The following is a 13,913-nucleotide window of genomic DNA, read 5'->3' on the forward strand; positions in this document are numbered from 1 at the left end:
AGATGAGATCCAATGGCCCGGAAGGCGATTCTACAACACTTTGTGGAGATCGAAGGGCATGACGAGGCACAGAAGATGTCATGGCTGTCCTCTGCAAACAAAGAATATCCCAGTTGTGATGACTACTCATACCACTGGACCCGGACTTCCATGATCAAGAGAGTGGAACTGCCCCAGTGCAACAGCTTTACCACTTTAAAATCTCTCCTGCACAGGTTTCCCATCGTTGTTGCATATGGTGGACAACCACCGCTTGACACATGTACATCAAAACATCGAAGCATACAGTGTGGGGCATCATAGTAGCGGAGCAGTTAGCACAATCAGTTTATAGCCCAGCCACCACTGATCAGGGTCCCATTCCCACCACCATCTATAAGGAGTTTGTACGTTCTCCCTGTGATGACCGCGTGGGTTTTCTCCAGCTGCCTCGCCGTCCTCTCACATTCCAAAGACATACAGGTTAGGGTTAGTGAGCGGCCGACATGCCCTGTTGCTGCCAGAAGTGTGGTGACCCTTGCGGGGAAAACCCGAACACAATCCTCGGACTGTGTTGGTCAGCAACACAAAACAATAAGAGAATCGTAGCTCTTTAGAAGGCCATTGCCTTCTTGTTGTTTTGCGGTCGGCATTGCAATACTTCCTGTTTCTTGTATTTTTCAAAGGTCTGTTTGTCATTCAGCAGCTTGTCACAGAGATTAAGAGGTTATCATCAAAATCAACTCTATGAATGCAATTTTTTTTCTTTTGATACCAGACCCCAACACACTCATTCCACCACTGATATATCCTTTCGAACAAATTACACAATTTCCTTCCATTCTGCTGATTTTTAACCCAGTCTCAAAATTTAGCTAGAACCTCTGCCATATTTATCAGTCTTCCATGTGAACCTGGCCAAAAACTGTTCTGAAAGTCACGTGATCAGCCATTGTCTTCCCTTCCAAATTCACATGGAGACTTCTCAGCAGAACCTTTAGGCAGTTAACCATCTGTGCACCTGGGTGGCTACTGATAACTACTGGTGTTCCACAGGGGTCTATGTTGGGACCACTTCTTTTCAGATTATTTGCCAAAGAATTGATGGCTTTGTGGCCAAATTTGCAGACGTTACGAAAATAAATGGAGAGGCAGGTAGTGTTGAGGATGCAGGCCTGCAGAAGTCTGCAGAAGGGCTTAGATAGATTGGGGGAATGGGCAAAGAATACAGTGTAGGGAAGTGTATGGTCACGCACTTTGATAGAAAGAACAGAACCATAGACTATTTTCTAAATGGAGGAAATTCAAACAATTAGATGCACAAACCAACTTGGGAATCCTCATGCATGAATCCCTAAGGGTTAACTTGTAGGTTGAGTCAGTGATAAGGAAGCATTCATTTCTACAGAACCAGAATATAAAAGCAAGGATGTATTGCTGAGGCTTTATAAGGCCTTAATCAGACTACACTTGGGGTATTGTGAGCAGCTTTGGGCATTGTTAAGAAAGGGTGTGCTGGCCCTGGAGAGGGTCCAGAGGAGGATCAGGAGAGTGATTCCAGGAATGAAAGGGTTAACATGTGAGGAATGATTGATAGCTTTGGGCCTGTACTTGATGGAATTTAGAAGAATGAGGGGAATCCCATTGAAACCCATCAAATATTGCAAGGCCCATTTACAGTGAATTTGGAGAGGATGTTCCTATAATGGGATAGTCTAGGGCCTGAGAGAACTGAGAATCCTATTCAGAACTGAGGAACTTCCATTTAGAGCAGGGATGAGGAGAAACGTCTTAAGCCAGAGAATAGTGAATCTATGGAATTTATTGGGACAGACAGCTGTGGAGGCCAGTCATTGGGCATATTTAAAGCAGTGGTTGATGGGTTCTTGATTACTCAAGGTGTCAAAGGTTACAAGGAGAAGGCAGGAGAATGGGGTTGAGAGGAACAATAAGCCAACCATGAGGGAACGGTGGAGCAGACTCAATAGGCCGAATGCCCTAATTCTGCTCCAATGTCTATGACAAAACAATGATTTACATGGCGGAATGACTGTAGTTACTATGCAGATTCTCTCTTTGAATGAAAAAAACCATAGGTCCTGGCTCCAGGTTTAGAAATACAGCCATTGGCTCCTTCATAATTGTCACCTCACATTCTTCCTTGGCTAATCATGCAAGTCTGTGCTTTTGGGATGTGGAAGGAAACCCTCACCATCACAGAGACGAGGTGCAAACTTCACACAGCACCCAAGGTTGGGGGGGGGGGTGTTCCTTGGGGCTCAAACTATGAAGTAGCGTCACCACCAGCTATATTGCTTTTCCATGCTAAATCAAATTTTGCTTGATTGTGATCCTTTGAAGCAAAGATAAAATGCTACTGGACAGTACAGGCCATTCAGACCACAATATTTTGCTAACCTTTTAATCTACTCTCCGATCAATCTAATCCTTCTCTCCTACATAGCCCTCCATTTTTCTATCATCCAGTGGACTGTTCTAGAATTTCTTAAATTCTTCCAATGTATCTGCCTCTACCACTGCTCTTGCCAGCATGTACCATAACCTCATCCTTCTCTCTGTGTAAAGAACAAACCTCTGATATCCCCCCCCTCCCTATACTTTCCTCCAATCACCTTAAAATGATGCCCCTGGTACTAGCCATTTCCACCCTGTGAAAAGATCTCTGGCTATCCACTTAATCTATGCCTCTTATCATCTTGTACACCTCAAGCCCATCTCTTCTCATCCTCCTTTTCTCCAAAGAGAAAAGCCCTCGCTTGCTCAATCTATTCTCATAAAACATACTCTCTAATCCAGGCAGCATCCTGGATAAATCTCTTCATCGCCCTCTCTAAACTTTCTCCTTCCTTCTATAATGAGCTGACCTGAACTGAGCACAATATTTCAAGCGTGGTCTCACCAGAATTTTATAGAGCTGCCACATTACCTTGCGGCTTTTGGATTAGTTTTGTTGTTATATAAATGTTAGCTGCTGCTGCTTTATTAGATAAGAGCTGTGACACAAACAGATATTCACTTACACAATCACAGTAGCCAGAAAAGGAAGTGTCAGGTGAAAGTACGCTGGTCCATTGACTTTACCTTCTACTAGACTACTGGTCATGTGATGCAGTCACAGTGGATTTGCTTACTAATCCTGGCAATCAATCTCTATTAATACATCTACAACTAATTGAATAATTGGTCTAATAATAATACTGCAATTGCAAAGTGCACTTCTTTCCAAATTATCCTCTCTGGATTTCTAGCTGTCACAGAATGTTTCACTCGCTACAATTCAGTCTCATCTCCTGTTGTTGTGCAGGTCAAAAGCAGCAGCGGCTCACTACTGGAGATAACTCTTTGATTTTACTTTAAATCCCTGCTTTATCACAGCTCATAGCCTTTAACATAAAGTTATATGCACCTGTGCAATCTTGCATGGGCAGCATACACTGCTAATCAATAAGACCATGTCAGAAATAGGCTATTTGGCCCATTGAGTCTGCTCCACCATTTCATCACGGCTGATCCAGTTTATTTTTCAGTCTCAATCTCATGCCCTGACTAGTCAAGAATCTATCAACCTCTGCCTTAAATATAGTCAATGATTTGGCCTCCACAGCCACCTGTGGCAACGAATTCTACAGATTCACCACTCTCTGGCTAAAGAAGTTCCTCCTCATCTCCATAATAAAAGGATGCTCTGCTATTCTGAGGTTGTGTCCTCTGGTTTTAGACTCCCCAACCATAGGAAACATCCTCTCCACACCCACTCTATCAAAGCCTTTCAACGTTTGATAGGTTTCAATGAGGTCACCCCGCATTCTTCTGAATTCCAGTGAATACAGGCCCAGAGCCATCAAACGCTCTTTATGTGACAAGACTTTCAATCCCGGAATCATTTTCGTGAACCTCCTTTGAACTCTCTCCAATGTCAGTGTATCTTTTCTTAGATGAAACTGCTCACAATACTCCAAGTGAGGCATCACTAGCGCTTTATAAAGCCTCAACATTGCATTCTTGCTTTTTCCTTCTAGTTGTCCTGAAATGAATGCTAACATCACATTTGCCTTCCTCTCCACTGACTCAGCCTGTGGGTGCAACAACATTTTTTAGAAGATAAGGCATCTGAACTCATTCCACTGATTACTCAAATGCAGAAGTAGTTGTGATATGAATTTGGATGACCTCGTTGCTCACTGCCCAGAACACAAATGGTAAGATCTTTAATTGCAATGCAAAATAAAGTTTCTGCACTTCCAGGTAAAAATGAGACGTGATGCTTTAAATGTGCTTTTACAAATAGTATCTCCAACATCAACCTTTGACATTGGAAGGTGTCACTTTGCAGGTTCCTGCTCCGTTGTGATTCACCATTTTGACTGGGACACACGTCAGTGCACTGAGAGAGGAAAACTGTACGAACACTCAGCAACGAAGCCCACCAAGCTGGAGTACAAATGGTCAAATGGAGCGACAGTGTGAGAGAGAGCCTGTCTGAGATGTTGCAGTGCTGGGATGGACTCTGGGGTTGCTTTGCTATTGTTTGCATGGCGGGTGTGGGGGTAAGGTTGCTGCTTCTGGAGCAAGATGGGGGAGGGGTGAGGGTTGATGCTTTTGTTGTTGCTTATGCATGGCGGGTGGAGTTGGAGCTTCAGGGTTCCAATATTTTCTGTTCATTCTTTTGGGTTCTTCTATTTTGTGGGTGTCTGTGAAGAGTAAAAATTTCAGGTTGTATGCATTCTCTGATATTAAACTGATCCATTGAACCATAGAAATAACTATTCTAAACTTAAAGAGAGAAAAAAAAGAATGAACAAAATAAAGACAATGTACTTTTTAATAGATAAACTTGAAATCTGAAAGTAATCTTTAGTTCCAATAGTGAGAAGAAAGCTCAGAGGTGACTATGAAGTCCAAGGAGGTATTTTCAATTGAAGTATGTTGTCCTACATAAGCTCTGCATGGAAACAGGTGCTTATAGAAATGAGAGGGCCTACCTCTCCTCAAATCCACCTTGTTCGGGTCCTCCCACAAGTCAGTCCAAAAGTCAGCACCTTCCATTCCAAATGGAATGGGGCCAAGTGTCATCTTGGCCAAGGATGTGCATCTGATACAGAGATGTAGCACTGTGTTAAGGTATTGGGATTTTTACCCAGGGAGAAAACCAGATAGAGTTACCACTCTCTCCCACCACAAAGGAACTAAGAAAAATTGTGCTGCTGGAGAGTACAACACATGTTTGTCTGTAAGTGTCTACATGTGTGGCTGTATATACACCAGGGTACTCCTGTGAATGTTTACATGTACACGCTGACAACGGATGGAAGGAAGCATGAATGCACGGATACATCTAAAACAGGAATCAAAAATATGTGAGTGGTTTGGCTTTGGCTCAACAAGCTTGAACAGGCAAGAACAGGCTTGGACAAGCACAGGTGGAGGTTTTAAGTAAGTTTCTGGGAGGTTTTTCTTCTGTTAGAACATAGCTGGTGAATGGGTCTAGAGGTAGTGGTATGTTCTTTGTGTGTGATGTGGGAGCTCTTGGTTTATCAGGGTCTCAAAGGTTACAGAGAGAAGGCAGAAGAATGGTATTGAGAGGGTTAAGCCAACACAACACCTTATATTCCATCTGGTTAGCCTTCAACCTGATGGCATGAACTCTGATTTCTTTAACTTCTGTTAATACCCCTCCTCCTCTTCTTACCCCATCCCTGATCTATTTATTCTCCCCTCCCTTTTTTCTTTCTCTGCAAATCACTCTTTGCCTGCTCTCTATCTCCCTGTGGTGCTCCCCTCCCTCTTTCTTTCTCTCTAGGCCTCCCGTCCCCTTCTTCAGCTCTGTATCTCTTTTGCTAATCACCTTTCCAGCTCTTAGCTTCACCCTACCCCCTCTGGTCTTCTCCCATCATTTTGGATTTCCCCCTCCCTTTCCTACTTTCGAATTTCTTACTATCTTTTCTTTCAGTTAGTCCTGACGAAGGGTCTCAGCCCGAAATGTTGACAGAGCTTCTCCCTACAGATGCTGCCTGGCCTGCTGTGTTCCACCAGCATTTTGTGTGTGTTGTTGTTCGTCGACAGTGCTTCTCCCTATAGATGCTGCCTGGCCTGCTGTGTTCCACCAGCATTTTGTGTGTGTTGTTGTTCGTCGACAGTGCTTCTCCCTATAGATGCTGCCTGACCTGCTGTGTTCCACCAGCATTTTGTGTGTGTTGTTGTTCGTCGACAGTGCTTCTCCCTATAGATGCTGCCTGGCCTGCTGTGTTCCACCAGCATTTTGTGTGTGTTGTTTGAATTTCCAGCATCTGCAGATTTCCTCATGTTCAGATCTTTGGAGCTCTGCTAGGAATAAACTTTGCTCCTTCCCGTAGATTTGTCAGCCATAATCATGACCTTAATGGATCTTGGTCACCAGGAGATTCCTGTACAAAATGATGCAGCATCTTATCTCCACCGGAAATGTGGCAGGTTTAATTCAAGTACTACTCATACATTAACCCTTTTGTTCCTGGGATCATTCTTGCGAACCCCCTCAGGACTCCCCTCCAATGCCAGCACATCTTTTTTTGGATAAGGGCTCACAATACGCCAAATGTGATTACAAGGCCTCAACATCACATCCTTGCTTTTATATTCTAGTCCTCTGGAAATGAATGCTAACATTTTGTTCATCTTCCTTACCACTGACTCAAGCTGCCAGTTAACTTATAGGAAATCCTGCACAAGGACAAGTTGTCTCAGTTAGTTGCCATTTAAACTAAAAGGGTTAAGGGTCTATCCGTGCTCCAAGGATTAAGTGTGTAACTGATAACTCAAAATAGCATTGAATAGTCCCAACACTATAATAGGTATAATAACAGGAATATGATTTTATTCCCTGAAGTGCAGGAAAATGAGATGCATTGGTAAATAGATAGTTAGAAACTTTAATGATTCCAAAGGAAATTACAGTATTGCAGTAGCTTTATAAGTTCACAGATATACAAATATTGGAAGAGAAGTAAAAAAGAATAAAAAATAAGTTACTTCAAACAGTCTAACAGGAGGGGGTCATCACCTCCCCGACTATAGGTTGACTCATTATAGAGCCTAATGGCTGAGGGTAGGAATGGCTTCATTTAGCGCTTTTTGGAGCAGCAGAGTTGTCTTAGTCTATTACTAAAAGTGCTCCTCTGTTCAACCATGGTGGCATGCAGAGGGTGAGAAACATTGCCCAGAATTGCCAGGGTTTTCCGGAGGGTCTTTTGTTCTGCCTCAGCCTCCAGTGTGTCCAGTTTGACTCCTATTACAGAGCTAGCCTTTCTCATAAGTTTATTCAGGAGAGATTTGATAGAGGTATACAAAGTTATGAGGGATATGGATAGGGTAAAGGCAAGCAGGCTTTTTCCACTGATGTTGTGAGACTGGAATTGAAGATGGTTGGTTAAGGGTGAAATATTTAAGAGGAACCTCTTCACTCAGAGAGTGATGTGAGTGTGAAATGAACTGCAAGTGAAAATGATGGATGCGGGTTCGATTTCAGCACTGAGGCGAAATTCAGATAAGTAGATAGAAGGAGTATGGAGGACTACATTCAGATGTCGGTTGACGGGTTTAGGCAGAATAACACTTTGGCATGAACTAGAAGGTTCGAAGGGCCAGTTTCCATACTGTAGTCCTCTATGATCTATGAGCCCTTCAAATTTTTGGTGCCGCACTCAGAGGGTGGTGAGAGTGAGGAACGAGAAATTTAGATAAGTTACTGCTTTTCAAAGTAAATCTATTATCAAAATACACATGTTACCATATACAACCCTGAGATTTGATTTCTTATAGGCATGCTCAATAAATCCATAATAGAATAATAACCATAATAGAATCAATGAAAGACTGCACCAGCTTGGGCGTTCAATCAGCCTACAAAAGACAACAAACTGTGCAAATGCAAAAAGAAAGAAATAATAATAGTAAATAAACAAGCAATAAATATCAGTAACATGAGATGAAGAGTCCTTGAAAGTGAGTCCATAGGCTGTGGGAACATTTCACTGATGGGGCAAATGAAGTGTACCATGCCAGTCCTCAAACAATGCCCTCAACATTTAAACACCTACCTGAACACGCAGGTGAGATACCCGTTGAACACTCTTGTCCAAATAAATAACGGCCTCTGAGAATGACGGTGAAGGCTCAAAGTTCAAAGTAAAATTTCCTATCAGAGTACATTCATGTTACCACATACAACCCTGAGATTATTTTTCCTGTGGGCATATTTGCAAATCTATAGAACAGTAACTGCAAACAAACTGAGCAAATGTGGATACTAACTAAATAGCAATAAATAATGAGCATGAAATAACAAGGGAAAAGAGCCCTTAAGTTACTGTAGTTATCCCCTTTTGTCAAGAACCTGATGGTTGAGGGGTAGTGACTATTCTTGAACCTAGTGGTGTGAATCCTTTTACCTGATGGCAGTAGCAAGTAAAGAGTGTGGCCTGGGTGGTGAGGATCTTTGATAATGGATGCTGCTTTTCTATGGCAACGTTTCAAGTAGATGCACTCTATGCTTGGGAGGGTGATGTACTGGGCCAAATCCACTAACTTTTATAGGATTTTCCACTCAAAGGCATTGGTGTTCCCAAACTAGGCTGAGATGCAGCCAGTCAGTGCACTCACCAGCAGACATCTGTATAAGTTTGCCAAGGTTTTTGATGGCATTTAGCTTTGTCCTAGAGGAATGATCTGAGTCTCACAAACAACAGTGTCATTACTAAACTAATCCACAACTTTCCCTGTACCTCTCGTACTGCTGTTGCTATCCCCATCCCTTTATCTCCACAACTGGAGCTTTGGTGTTTGCAGTTGGACGAGCTTGCCCCCTTGTGGCCAGAAGTCTCACTGTTATGACATGATTAACCAGTTGAAAACGATATTCAAATAATTTACTGTTCACTGCTGAGTAATGGATTAAAACTCTATTTAAGTCTCTTGCCGATGAAACTTCTTTGTAAAACTCAAATTTTTAACTTGATTCTTAATGCATTTAAAAATGTCCTGATGAAGGTCTCACCGAAACGTTGACTGTTTATTCATTTCCAGAGCTGCTGCCTGACCTGCTGAGTTCCTTCAGCATTTTGTGTGTGTTACTCTAGATTTCCAGCTTTTGCAAAACCTCTTTGGTTTATATTTAAAAATAATGTCAGCTCTAACTGTATCTACCATGATTGGCTCTCCTCAGAGCTCAGAACTCAAGAGCATTATAAACAAGGACAGTAAAAAACTATTCAGCCCTCTGACCTGCTTCACCATTTATTAACACCACAGGTGATCCAGTCATGGTCTCAACTTCATCTTTTTCACTTCTCTCCATAACCCCAACCTAGCATCTTCAGCCATGACGTGTGCTGGCAATGTTGAAATTCAAGAGTGGATTCCATTGTAGAGACAGTGATGGGAGTTTATTCAGAAGTATTCCAACAGAACATTAGTGGGTCAGCCAAGCAATGCCATGAGAAATAGCATTCTCAAAATTAGGACCCCATAATTAGTGCTAATTGGATGTCCACTTAAATAATACAAGTAACACGAAATCCCTGAGCCTATCAGAATAAACATAACAAGTTTAAACACCAGGAAACCACTTTAAAAAGAGCAAGTCATTTGAAAGAAACATGAGGAAGTGTAAATGATTAACAACTCTCATTAAACAGCAAATAGCCATTTCAGGTGCTCTAAAACTATCAAAGCCCAACACTCTCCAGTGCCTTGTAGAGAACCAAAGAGATCATACATCATCAGTCTCAAGTCTTCCTTGCGGTTTTGATGTCTATCATCTTTACTTTGAAAATATTCTACGGCAGGTAATTCTAAACTGGCATGAGCCTTTTTGTTTTCATCCTAAGTGGATGGTGTCTCATTCAAAATCACTGTCCCCCCTCAGTTCTAGGTAAATCCACCCAAGGAAACATCCTCCCAGCATCCATTCTGCCAGTTCTCATCAGACTCAGACATTACAATGAGATTGTCTTTCATTTTCCAGAACTTCAACCTGCTCAACCTCTCATCTTACATCAATCCCTTCACCTGAGGAATGAACTTAGTGAACCTTTCCCATGCTGCCCATAATGCATATATTTCCTTCCTTAAATACTAGAACAAAACTGCACACTGTACCCCAGGTGTGTTGTCACCAGTAATGTTGCACCAAATCTTCCCTAATTTTATACTCCATGCCCCTTGCAATAAACGCTGACATTCCATTGACCTTCACTTGTTTGTCAACTCTTTGCATTTCATGCACAAAGAACCCCAGGTCCCATTATATCACATTTTGTAATCTCATTCTGTTAAATACTAAACATACCTTCTTCCTTCCATCCTCGTATTTTCCAGCTCTGTACTTCCATCTCTGGGTGCCCAGGGTTTGGATTTGAGGATTCAATTTGGTTCAGAATTTTCCCTCCTTTCTCATACGCATTGGGTGCTGGTACTTTACATTTTTTCTTTAATTGAGTTCTTTCAGGTTTCTTGCTTTGTGGCTACCTGTAAACAAAGAAATCTCAAGCTTTTATAATTTATACATAAATGTACAGTACTTTGATCTATCAACTTTTTGTGAACTCACATTTCCTACCCATGCTCCTTGGCAGGTTCTTTGTATCCAGTAAAACTCATTAATCGAGAACACACAGAACTTTAGCAGTGATAAACCAGCAGATTTTCCAGACTATTAGATGTTTTTCTTGTCATCATCATTATGTGCCATGTCGTATGATATCATCATTACGTGCCATGGGCAATCATGGTCTCTCCGTGACTATGATTGGTCTTGGCAAATTTTTCTACAGAAGTGGTTTGCCATTGCTGCCTTCAGGGCAGTGTCTTCATAAGATGGGTGACCCGAGCCTTAATCAATACTCTTCAGAGACTGTCTGCCTGTCATCAGTGATGGCATAACCAGGACTTGTGATATGCACCATCTGTTCATACAACCAGCCATCACCTGCTTCCTTGTCTTCATGTGACCCTGATCGGGTGATAAGCAGGTGCTACACCTTGCTCAAGGGTGACCTATGGGCTAGCAGAAGGAGGGAGCATCTGACACCTTTTGTAGACATATCTCCACCCTGCCACCCCAGTTTTTCTAGTAATACCCCAAAATTAATTTTAAGATGTTATACAGCTCAATAATAAATCACCACCCCTAGCAGGGCATTCCACACACCCTCCACTCTCTGTGTAAAATAGCTTAACTCTGACATCGACCTGAACTTTCCTCCAACCGTTTTAAAGATATATCCCCTTGTGTTACCTAAAGGGAGCTCAAAGAAACAACTTACTTACTCGCTGCCTGTTATGTGGGAAGCAATGAAGATCCTCCATCCGGTGTGGTGATCAGAGCTTCCTTTATCCCCTCGGTTTTCTCCACTGTCAGTCCTGCAAGCCCTGGGTGGAGTCTCAGGAATACTGTCACACTCAGATGAAGGATTCTTCATCGCTGTTTCCGTAGCAATTTGTTTTTCCCGTCAGGTTTGTCAGCCCTGAACTGAACTCCTGGAACCTGGAGGACTGGTGGGCCACTCTTAGTCTGATGTCTAACCTTTGCCCTGTTTGGCAGGGGTGACCCTTCCAAGAGCCAAAGCGCAAAGCCCTGACTCCAGCCAACGTAGCTCTCCGGGTCATTGGGAAACGCAAGACTCCAAACATGGTTGTGGTCGTCTTAGAGGACAAGTGGAAAAGGGCACTGTAACTGTTGGAAACAGAAGTGGATGAGTTTCGAGAGGGCATGGAAACTGGGGCCTTCATGCATTAAAGACTGTACAGCTTCTGAGCCATTCTGTATTGACCAATAGTCAGATGGTGAATTATTATTTTATTGTAAATGATCGCTAGAGTGTGGCTTGAATCCACAACCTCTGACTGAAAACATTAACTCACTCAGATCTAGAGAAACCAGAGAAAATTCGCAGATGCTGGAAACCCAGAGCAACACACACAAAATGCTGGAAGAACTCAGCAGGCCAGGCAACGTCTATGGAAAAGAGTACGGTTGACATTTTGGGCCGAGACACTTCGGCAGATCTAGAGGACTTACTTCATTCACTTACTTGGGGGAAAGAGTTCCTACCCTCAGATAGTAAATCGTTCCAGAAGATTCCTAGGCACACATTTACCTTTGCTGATAATTGGCAAGTCTCTACACCGCATCTTGTCTCCAGGAAAATTTCCGGAGATTCCATCTTTATTTGTCTGAAGAGGGGAAAGAAGCATTAGTCATGCAAAAACTTCCACAGGATGCAAGATCTTAGGAGAAGTCAGAAATACTGAGATCCTGGTCAAACACATCCAGTTATTTAATATTTTACTCATAAATTGTATCATGATGTCTACAACAGTAAATGTTGGATCTACTTAATATGGTGAAGGAGATAAAGTAAATGAGGCCTATCTTGAAATCCATTGGCTACTCGGCTGATCCAACTAGTTAATAGGATTGGGGTTCACTTCCCAACACAGTCTGTAAGGAGTATATTCTCCCCGTGATCCTGTAGGTTTTCTCCAGGTGTTCCAGTTTCCTCCCACAAAGATATGCAGTACTGTGCAAAAGTCTTTGGCATGTATAAAAAATTCTGTAAAGCAAATGTAACACTAGCGGCTTTGATCTTGGGAGTGATAACCCCCTTGCCTGGCCAAACTTAAGAAATCTTGTTTGGGTGGTTGCTGGTACAAATCAGCACCCCGAAGTTACAAACAGTACACAATATGCGATTAAATGATTAAGCTTTATAACCCTTACTTTGACTATGTGGTTAGTAGAGAAACAAAATATAAAAGAAAAACGGCACCAATCTTGTAAAACAGTGTGCGCAATTGTTGGAGCTCACTCTGTAGTTTTCCTTCCACCATTCGATCTCCTCCGAGCATTGCTGACCTTTGGAGTCCACTCCAACTGGAGGCCTACCAAATCTCTCCATTCACGTCTTCTCTCTTCACCCCTCTCTCACCCTCTCCAAAAGCCTGCGTAAACAACTGCCTCCAGAATCCCAAGACACAGCAACAATCTCTTATTGGCTAGCCACTGAATTCCAAAGTCCCGTTATCTCTTGTCATAACCCAAACATTACTGCTACAGAGAAACCATTACCTTAACAGTGGAACATTATGTAGAAGTCATTACATTAGCCTTAGTAGTGAAACCTTACTGCGTGTTACACAAAGATGCTTTCAAAAATAATGAAGAGCTTCTAAATATCAAAAAAAAGTATAAAGAGCAGTAAACTGTAAAAAAAACTCAACCAGATCAATATTAGGTGTGACCACCCTCTGCCTTCAAAACTGCATCTATTCTCTTAAGTGCACTATCATGACAGTTTTGTAAGAAAATCAGCTGGTTAAGTTTTCCCAAGCATCATGGAGATCTTGCCACAGTTCTTCTGCAGGTTTTGTCTGTCTCACTTGCTTGTATCTCTCCAGGTAATCCCAGGCAGCCTCGATGATGTTGAGATCAGGGCTCTGTAGAGGCTATATCATCAAATAAAAAATCTGGGGTGCCTAAGACTTTTGCACAGTGCTGTATGAGTTAGAATTAGTAAGCTGTGGGGATGCTATGCTGGTGTGGGAAGCATGGCAACACCTCTGCGCTGTCCCCAGCAAATCTCGGACTGTGTCGGTCATTGACACAAACACAGCATCGCACTGTATCCTTTGATGTACATGTGACAACTAAAGCTAATCTTTAAATACAGCAAAGATTTTCTAAATTGAATTAAAAGCTCTAACCAGTCAGTTCAGACTGGCTCCAACATCCTCCACAATCTTCATCGGCACAGGTGCTTCACAAATCTGTTTGCTTAGCCCCTGCTCTACTCGCTTTACACTATGACTGTGCAGCTCAGGGCAGCACCAATGTCATATTTAAGTTTGCTGAAGGTACCACTGTTGGATGCTGAATC

The sequence above is a fragment of the Hypanus sabinus genome, chromosome 27 (genome assembly GCF_030144855.1).
Source record: "Hypanus sabinus isolate sHypSab1 chromosome 27, sHypSab1.hap1, whole genome shotgun sequence".
Taxonomy (NCBI): domain Eukaryota; kingdom Metazoa; phylum Chordata; class Chondrichthyes; order Myliobatiformes; family Dasyatidae; genus Hypanus; species Hypanus sabinus.